Source organism: Haliotis rufescens, unplaced genomic scaffold (assembly GCF_023055435.1).
Source record: "Haliotis rufescens isolate VD_foot unplaced genomic scaffold, xgHalRufe1.0.p SCAF_9, whole genome shotgun sequence".
Classification (NCBI taxonomy): Eukaryota; Metazoa; Mollusca; class Gastropoda; order Lepetellida; family Haliotidae; genus Haliotis; species Haliotis rufescens.
Window position 1 is genome coordinate 33,362,615 of NW_025964383.1, and position 10,653 is coordinate 33,373,267.

At 41.9% G+C, this 10,653-nt stretch overlaps 1 long non-coding RNA gene across 1 annotated transcript in view; it reads right to left on the minus strand.

Annotated features, from left to right (window-relative positions):
* The window catches only part of LOC124111161, a 224,247-nt gene extending 213,877 nt beyond the window's left edge, over window positions 1–10,370 (minus strand). The window contains exon 1 of the long non-coding RNA XR_006857391.2: window positions 9,470–10,370. This is a non-coding gene — a long non-coding RNA (uncharacterized LOC124111161). The remainder of the gene's footprint in view (window positions 1–9,469) is intronic.
* Window positions 10,371–10,653: the final 283 nt, after the last annotated feature.

The following is a 10,653-nucleotide window of genomic DNA, read 5'->3' on the forward strand; positions in this document are numbered from 1 at the left end:
GCTGTACATCACCAGCTCAGTTAGAGACTTGCTGTACCATTCAGACTCGGCGCACGCTCCTGCGAGACGGCTGGGTTAGGGCAGGCCGTTTCACGGCTCGGCCAGCAATGTTTCCGCTACACCGAGAAGTGACGTACGTCGTGTGAAATGTGATCGGGAGGGCGGGGATTAGTGACCGATAGCAGGAGCAAAGGGAGGAGCGACATGGGGGTACGATATCACTTTTTAAACCCAAGTCAAGGTTGGGTGTCACCAAAGTATCTACTATGTTCCAACGACTGTCTGTCATATACCCGGTACCAATTATGATGATCGTCTCGACATTCCCGACTGTGTGGCCTGAGTGTAGAGGTAGAATCGTGTCGGTTTCACTGCCAGGGAGGGAGTGGGTGAGAGTGTTGGAGTGTACTCTCATACGCAGGTCATGAGGTGGTATGCAGGTTTGCAATCCCAATATTGAAGCATGCTAAACATTAATACATTCGGAAATGTTATGATTTGGTTCAAAAGTAAACTACAACTACACTATGACTGACTCATTTGGAGATATATTTTCAACAAAATCTCACGACAACTGAACGCGAATTGCTAAAGCGTAAAATGCGATCTATCTTGTGGATGATAGTACACACGAATGTAAACGCTTATTTGAAATGTGTTGAATTAATCCAAATATATGTCATACACTGATTTTGTGAGAATAAATACTACACGTTGTAATCGAGTGAGACAGAATCTGGTGTCCACAGAAGGTAGATAACGAAAAGACTGAACATTTCCACAAAATAATAAACAGATGATTACTTAGTTATAGCTAAAGTTATAGCCATAGTTATAGCTATAGTTATAGCTGTAGTTATCGCTGTAGTTATAGCTATAGCTATAGTTATCGTTTTAGTTATGGTTATAACTATTATACATCAAACGTACGAGACAAAAATCAATCATATCCAATTCCGGAAAAAACCCGCAGAAAACATCCGGGAGGAATACCACAATACACGTACTCAACAGATTCAAATAACCTAGACCACATACAAATAAAACAATCATCATCAAGAATAAAATAGAACGGGGATGATAACCAGAATACAAACACATAAAAAACAAATGAGGGCGTGTCGCCAGCAAACACAGCAAAAACAAATGAGGGAGTGTCGCCAGCAAACACAGCAAAAATAAATGTTCGAATGTCTCTGTGTTGATTACATTTTATTTGTTCGTTTGTTGTTTAACGCCTCACTAGGCAATATTCCAGCTATATGACAGCGGATTGTAAATAATCGAGTCTGGACCAGACAATCCATTGATTGATAACATGAGCATCGATCCACACAATTGGGATACGATGACATGCATCAAGCAAGGCAGCGCGCTTGTCCACCTGATCCCGTTAGTTGCCTCTTACGGCACGCACAGCCCTTTAACAGCAAGCATGGGTTGCTGAAAACCTATTCTAACCCGGATCTTTCCGGGTTGTTGAATACTTAACACAGAGTCATCATTTGTCTTTGATACAATCTAATGAGAAACGTTGGTACAGAGAAAGCAGCCATGTTTGTTCAGGGTAAATATTTTTAAAGTTTGTCATCGAATGTCATGAAAACAATGATCTATTTCTTTCCTTAACCGCTAATTTCCCACAAACAAAAATATTCAACAGTTTACACATTACATACAAGACCAATTTACTCACATGGTCACCGCTGTGTTCCCAGAAGAACGGTGTGAACGGGCCTTAAACAGCTACATGTAAACTGTTTCACGTCATACTGTTTTGAATTTCAATAGAAAGAATATTCTAGGTAGAGAGACACTTGTTGTGAAGCGTTCTGCACTTGACGTTAACGTAGCGTTTCGAGATTCTATACAATTTCATATTGATCAAGACCATCTAAGAAATTGTTGCCAATATTAATTTTCCTGCTATCCTTTTGTGATACCATGTCTGTCAAGAGGCTGTTGAGAATAGTTTCCGAAGGACGATGAAATACAAAGTGATTGTGAACGTGCGTCGTTCTATGAAGGTGACGTCACGTAATTGTTCTAACAGCGACACCCGGCTAGTTAGCTTTCATTCCATAGATGCTGAAATAATAGACTAGAGCTGCAGAGATGGACGAACATTGTGAGACTGTAGAGTAAAGGCATATTGATTGTTCGCCTATCAATGGTTCAGTAGATAGCTAAACAATTTTATTGTGACGTTTTGTAGTCAGATATCTACGCCATGTATGAAGGGAACGCGCCACGGCGAACCTCCATTGTTGCGGTGACAAGCCTTGTGAGAAGAGGTTTTAGGTTTATGACAGAGAGTTTCCATAACACAAACAGACAATAAAGTCGGTTTGTACCCTAAACAATAGGTGCAAGATAGAGAACTAGAGTGGTTTCATTTTCATACATTGCAAATCAATACTCGCGTGAGTGGGGGCTGCTTTCCTTTTGTGATGATATTGGTAACTTTTCAAAACATATCGCGAAATGTATTTGTTCTCGAAGCTTGCTGCCACGCATGGCTGAAGTCTTGGTCACGTGACCCGCTATTCAAATTATGACAAAAGCGACATTCCATTTATGAGAAATTTGTTGACGTTATTTTTGATCACGTCATAAATCTGTCGGCAGTAATACTGCAGTACACAATTAGTTGCAATGCTGAAAATGATCTTATTAACATGGCAACATTGGGGGTTTTAAGTGGGTTTACGGCCCAGAGCGCAACCAATCGAATGTTATGTGTTCAGAATAAACATCTCATGCCATACGTTCTTAGTCATGCATTTCATTGCCACGTAATGGATGTCAATACAACACGTGGGTCGGGGGAGGTATAGCGTCGTTACCATACACTACCTGTGTCCCTGATCAGGTACACAAACATAATTATCTCTGTAGCTGTCAGGTTGGCTTTGGTGAGGGGAGGTGAAATGGGGTTTAACGTCGCGTTCAAGATTATTGCACTTATTTAGCGAAGTGCATGTGTGTCAGCGACTGCTTGTACCAGCTCGGACTAATGCCGTTTTTATAGTGCTAGACCACTGAGAGACCATGCCGGACGTATTGTATTGACGCCGAGCCGACCAGTCCTTGTTTTGTCACCTTAATGACGAGGGCCAGGCAGGGCAACAACAAGTGCAATTTTTTAACGTCTTTCAACGAGAGAGAGAGAGAGAGAGAGAGAGAGAGAGAGAGAGAGAGAGAGAGAGAGAGAGAGAGATTGTCTATTTCAGTCTCTCTGTACACATGTATGTTAACGTATGCATACACCACCCACACCCTCAGAAAGTCTATCAATGTTATTTTACAGGTATTGCGTCATCTGGAGGACGGTCTATCTGGAACGTCTACCTGGTAATCCTGGCTCAGATAATATTAAGTCATTAAAATATTTAAATACTTTATCATAACGTTTACTATCCAAACAAGGGGGAGAGAGAGGGAGAGATTGTCTATTTCAGTCTCACTTTCTGCACACATGGGGGAAGAGAGGAGTTTCTAAGGTTACCGAATCTCTTCCGTATGCACTTACCTCCAAATGTACAATACTGTATTTCATTGAAGGTAAACTGTGCAGACAACTACAAAAACGAGATGTTTTCCGTGAGTTTGCATGTTGGTTTGATTAAGGGACAGATTGGTTGGTAAATCACAGAAGAAATATTATGATTTGAAGCCAATCCGAGAAGTCCTTGTGTACTTTCAGCGCATATTGGCCGACTTTATCAACGGGACGATTCGCAAACCCATTGGTGACATATAGAAAACCGATAGTAAGACGATCAACGGATGAGAAGATATGGATAAGCGACTGTACGCCACCGTTAGGAATAGTCAGGCAATATCACGGAGGTCGACACTTACAATAGGATTCACATATTGCAATCTCATTAAAACCAGATCTTTTACTCTGATACACACCTCTCTGCGTCTAGAAATGAGGACACCTCTTGGAGGTCGCTTCAGTTGACCTTTCTAATATACCAATCAGCATCGAGGCCTCTAAATTCTCGGCACGAATGAACAAAGCACTCAGACAAGCATATCTGATGCTGTATCTCTAAAACGAAGTTAATCGATCAGTTCAGAATGTAAATGATAAAGGCCGAGGCATTATATTGTTGTGAATATAGCATGTACCTGTCGTTTCTTAACACCGTGAGAACTACATTCACCTCTACCCAGCAGGGAATACAATCGAAGGAATATTTGTGTTGTATGTATGGTGTATTCTTTAGTTGGAAATTCCGAAAACTGACATCTGATAGACTGAAAAACGCACGTATACTTCATTCAGATTGGGCGGTGATGGTTCGCGCACATTTCACCTGACGCTGCCTCCTATGCAGGCGTCTTCAGATGTTCACGCAGAGATGCATATTATAGGCGTAAAAGATCTGCTATTTATGAGATTTAAGATATTGTACCCATCGATCACGGGTTTGGAGCTGACCACCTAACACCTCCACCAAAACCTAGAAGGTTACCCCGCCGTACCCACAGAGCCCAGATGTACACCGTGTGCACATCTGTATTTCACTTTCTAACTCATTAAAGCAAACAATACAATTCTTCTATACCTTTCCAGAGATAGTGAGAGAGTTAGTTGGGTTTAACCCAACATGGTAATTACTGAATACTTCTATTATTTGACATGTGAATACTGAACTCCAATAATGGCTGAAGTAATAATCTAGGATTCAACCACAATATTATCTGACATGATAATTTACGCTGAAGCACATTATCCTCTGACATAACCTTCTCGATTTCACTATTATCTGACAAAGCCACTCTGATTCACTTCATAATTTGACGCTATCATAATCTTGGAATGACTTACACCGTCTGGGAGTGTGTGTGTGTGGGTTGTGGGGGGTGGGGTGGGGTGGGGGTTGGGGGTGGGGGTGGGGTTGGGGGGTTGGGGGGTCGGAGTTTGATGGGCATGGACATTTGGATTGTGTATTGTGACGAGATATTGTGCTTCAGCTCAGGCTGCAAAAACAGATAATTTCCATTATCTCAACAGTCAAGCATTTTCGGCTTTAATATATATTTCGATACCATCCCAGAAGCCCCACCCCCTCCCCCACCCCCACCCCCACATCACTCCCAAACTATCACATGGTCGGCCACTCCCTGACACTGACTTTTTTTCTAAATTTAGAACGAACCTATGAATGACTGGTCCCTATCGCACTATTATGTGAAATAATCATAATCTAGGAATGAACCACACCGTCGGTGCCAAGACAATTGTCCATAATTGACATTGACAGGTTTTCAAAAATTTAAACGAACCCGCGAATGACTGAATCCAATTACTGAATCACATGGCTGCGTGAATACCACCTTTCTGTGACTCCACCCAATGCTCGCCAGTCATACCCACTTCTGACTGCAATACAAACTACATAAGGATAACACGTTTAATCAATAGGAAAGAACGCCACCGACGATTACTCGAAGCCTTTAAGACATCTCTTAGTGTAATTAACAACATCGATACTGAAAGGAAAACAAACACCAAGGCACTTGGCTCCGAGGATATCTTGTACGAGCTTGTTGACAGAAATATGACGTTTTCGGAAAAGACAAGTTGCGAACAGTCACGAAATGTTCCCTGTTAACGCGCAGTATCTTCCGGTTCCATGAAATGGTTGTTTTCCGAGGCCTGAGCCGAAGGCTAGTTTAATTATGCGATTGATCTCTCTGTCAATTATCACTAAACCGTGAGGTCGACATGGACAACACAGATATGCTGTTGTTTTCGCATTGATAATTTTCTGGCTTTTTAACTTATCGACAGCTGCTATTGTTCATATGAAACGTTGGCAGTGCAATTGTACGTGTCTATCTGCTGCAACTCTGTCAGATTCGTTATATGACTAGTGGGAACGGGATGTCTCGGGCAGATTGTGGCCGTTGGACCAGTGTTATCTAATGTGAGTTAGACGAAAAAATATTGAGCGACCGTTGTTCTTTAAATATACCTGTTAACAAATTTGTAATTACCCATTTTATTGTTAATAAAAATAAACTCGTTTTATTGCACATGCCGATTTATCCTCACAACTGGGAAGTAGTCGATGATTGCACAAATACATATTGTTCATACATCGCTTTGGTTTACTTTAGCCATTACGATTGTGTAAATCGTGGAGACGATAAAGTTTGTATATGAATGTGAACACCAAACACTCATTAAAAAAAGTTCGAAACGCTCTGTGTTGAATACTTTTTATTTGACCGTTTGTTGTTTAACGCCGTACTCGGCAGTATTCCAGCTATATGACAGCGGTCTGTAAATAATCGAGTCTGGACAAGACAAGCCTCGGAGTTTATCCACTTTTATCAACGATTGTTGATATATTTGATATCAAAAGACACAAGGTTGAGATTCTCTTTATACATAACAATTAACAGTTGCACAAGCGGGCCGAAATAATCTGCTGACAGGGGTGGGTGAATGAGGTTTAACGCCCCAGTCAGCAAGGTTCCGGCAACATCAGGGCGGCATGTAAATACTCGAATCTGGATCGGGCAGATCAGTGGTTGATAGCATGAACACCAGTAGGTATAGGATACCGGAGACCCGTGATCCCCGCTCATTGTAGTCACAGAAACGGGAGTGGTGGGTTGGAGTGTGGGTGTGTGGTGAGATGATGTGTGGGTTGTAGAAAGGGAGGGGGTCGCAGTCCTCATGTTCCCTACCCTTGCTCGTTTCCTCTAGGGCGATGGAGTAATCTTTCCTCACCAAAATCACGGATTCGATTGATCACATGTTATAATATTTGAGTGAGTGAATATTTTTTAACGCCGAATCAGCAATTTCGGTTATTCTCGGCGGGGTACACAATGTGATTCCAGGTATTCCTCGGTGTGGATGGTTGGTTTGTTGTTTAACGCCGCACTCAGCAATATTCCAGCTATATGACGGCGGCCTGTAAATAATCGAGTCTGGACCAGACAATCAAGTGACTGATATCATGAGCATCGATCCACGCAAATGGGGTCGATGACATGCTACAAGTCAGCGAGCCTGACAACCCGATCCCTCGCCTCTCACGATAAGCATAGAAGCCTTTTACGGTTTTGTCTGGCGGCAATATGACCACACTCACCCATTCATGGCCATCTGGACACTTCCTGGGAAAGGTCATGGTTTGGATAAACGATGTTTTGTCTATCAAATCTTGGCATAACGCAAGTGTATCCCAAATATAGCTCACTTTGATAGGACCGAATACAGCGTATGAAAAAAAGCGTTTTCAACGAAAAGCATTGTCACGTACAGATTAAAGTCAGACATGAAACCAGATTTCCCATGGCAACAATAAAACTTCATAATGTGTTAGTGAAAAACTACTTTCGCAAAAAAAGCGAAACAAAAATATCCGAAAAGGCAATGAGATTTCAAGGTGGCAATGGTTACAAACGCTTCAGTCCATCAAATTCTGATTTCAAACCATAAATAAAATACACCAGATACTTGAAGAAGTAATATTAACAATAAGAAATGCATGTACAAAATACACCAATCTATGAAACGGCATTGAAACACCGGGTGTTCGTCGTCTTAATGACACGACATAACGTCATAAATCCGCGTCGTGTCATTATCAGTCACGCCTAAGGAACGTTGTCACGCTCAACGAACGCCACATTTCCCCGCTGCATTATGGCCGTTATGTCACGTGGAAATAACCGTCGTTTACTTCTCTATCTCTGTACAAGAAATGATTAATCCCGACACACACGGTGCATAGCAGTTCATACCATGATCAATTTGCCACGATAACACAGCCATACCAAGCTAGCATTTATCGCTAATGCCCTCTACCCCCCATCCCGACCCCTCCAGTGTACAATGTGATTTCCTCTCCTGGTACTGATCAATTAGTATATGAGGCAAGCATTGCTTTATTCGTCGCCCCTACTCGAAATTCTCATTTAGCCATCATTGTAAATGCCTCACGTGAGAGCGATATGGGAGCGGAATGGCATTTAGATTTTTAGTTACAATATCTCTTGAAAGCTTCCGAAGTGCATTCTATGCAGAAATAACACACAACCAATAAACTCTTGCATCTACAGCACCTTAATGTTTTGCATTTTCTGCAGGGTATGTCGGAATTCGTTTTAAATGGATTTCGGAATTAGGAATGGTCACATAAATGTAGTTATTACATGTACGACTATTTGTCGCATTTGTATTTGTGTTGAGCATACAAAAAATATAAAAGGATGGAAAAATAGATGTGAACAAATCTGAATATAATTTCAAATTAATTAATGTGTCATTTGTTGTATGTTATATATTTACTTGGTCGAATATAATGAAAACCAAGTTTAGCTACTTGATACACGGCGGGATTATAAAGAATACGTCAGAATTCCTTAAAGTGAAGTTGAGTGCATTGCCTTCGGCTTTGATGTGAACCATTTTCATTACAGCCAGACGTATAGATGACTAATAACAAGAGTTTGACATAAATGGTATTTATCACCGTTAATGTGTTTTGTTTGTTGTGTAATGCTGCACTGCAATATTTAAGCCATATGACGGCGACTGTAATAATCCAGTTTGGACCAGGCAATCCAGCGATTGACACCCTCCTACCCATAACTGTGGAAGGAGCTTGGCCCATGTGAACGACAAACACAAATGTTTGACAACACAAATGTTAGGGTAGTTTGTTGGAAACACAATTGTTAGGGGTAGTTTGGGGTGTCAGGACACCTTTTCGCGAACACCTGGTATCATCACTATTTGATAGTGATTCATAAACACATGCCCATGATAGAGTCGGAATTGTATGGTGGACTCTGTTTTTACCAGAGATTTCTGGTGCTTCTGGAAAGGGTTTTGTAGCTTTTATTTCCACAATGTGAACCTGACCATATGGCCATAGACCGTGATACATTACTTACATAATATATTTTCCATCATTGTAAAGTCTACATCAGCTTCTGTAGTTTGCACACTACTTACCATGGACCTGTGGCCTTACAGAAGACCTGCAGTGCACCTCTCTATCTACCAGTGGGCAATGAACTTACTCTGTGGACATTGCTTTCACGATACCTTGGTTTCAAAAAAGATCTTACCAAATCAAGGAAATATATTTCCTTGTGAAAAGTGCCCCGATGAACTGAATAATGTTTAGCATTTTCCCATCCCTAGTCAGATGGTTTGAACATTGCCCTTGACTGTGTTTATGACGGGTGCCACCGTTGGGTCAGGATACGCTCACCTTTTCTCGAACACCTGGTATGATCATTATTTGATAATTTTATTGATTAATAAGCACATGCTCATGAACCGTAAAAGGGCGCTGCTTTTGGTAGAGATTTCATATGATTATGGAAAGGATTTTGTCGCTTTTATTTAAATGACTTTAAGGGTGACCTATGTTATCCCCAAAGACACAGAAAAAGACACATACAGACATCACATCGTACTCACCTCACATTAAGATGTTTCACCTGAACATCCCTAAGTTGGGTCTATTAGGTTTCCAATCAACTTCCACTATGATATCCTTTTCTGTTTTTAAACGTCCCGATTAAGGCTGTTTTTGGACGTCAGCAAACTGACAGGTGCGAAATGGTGCAGTCTCTACTTGTTCTCCTGTATCAAACCCGTACCAACTTATATTCCATTTGTTTCAAAGATTGCCAACGTGACCACTGTCGTTGCCCAAACCAGCAAAACAGTACTGGAAACGCGGATGTCATTTGCTAAGGCACAAGATGATGAGAAACAGTCAGCTCACGTCTTCAAGCACGTCACACAAGCAACACACACACAACTTTAAGATTAAAGGAAAGTTTCCAATCCACGTCAAAGAACTCGGATAAAATCCACGGTTCTTCCAATAACACTCCCACCTCCATCTCCGTAATCCACACGAAAGGTATGATCCGTGTGCACGTGCAACTTATCGTCTGCTCGGCACGTAAAGGTATCGTCTGCTCGACATGTGTAGGTAGCGCCTGCGCGGCTCCACTGATGCCACCGAAATGCTTGCTGCCACGCTCAGCAACTGCCAGCCGAGCCACGGCCATCTAGTGATGCAGAGGGGTCTGGGCGGCTCGGCGCGCTCGAAGCATCACAATAGCCCCGAGCCACACAGTCTGTACAGTTTGATCCTGGGACGCAGCAAGCGCCGAGCTTCCGAATACTTCCTTAGTTAGTAGAGAAACCAACAATGGCCAAAACGCCATGGCATTGTTAAAAAGACAGTCTGGTGTTGTCTCCTGTGCCAGATGTGTCTCCGTGGATTGAAACAAGGCCTCTTGTGTATAAAGCATATCACAATAAAACAGCCCAACGGCAAGCTCAATACGGCATAGTTTCAAATTGTCCGTGCAGTTTCTATGGCCGTACTTTGGGTAGCTGGAAACACAATGCTAGGAAAGTGCGTGCAGATTGGCAATGGTCCGTATTCAAACCGAGCCTTTCAATCGCTGTTCGCAGGCTTGTGATAAATTTCCCTGCAGACTTGCTACTCAACAAAGATATCTGTGTATGGTTTGAAATACTATCAGATTCGAGGTTTTATTACAGTAAAGATAAATGGTGAGGTTGTTGTTTGAAATAGAATACCAAGGCAGGCAAAGCGTTACGAAACGGTGCTGACAGTCTCA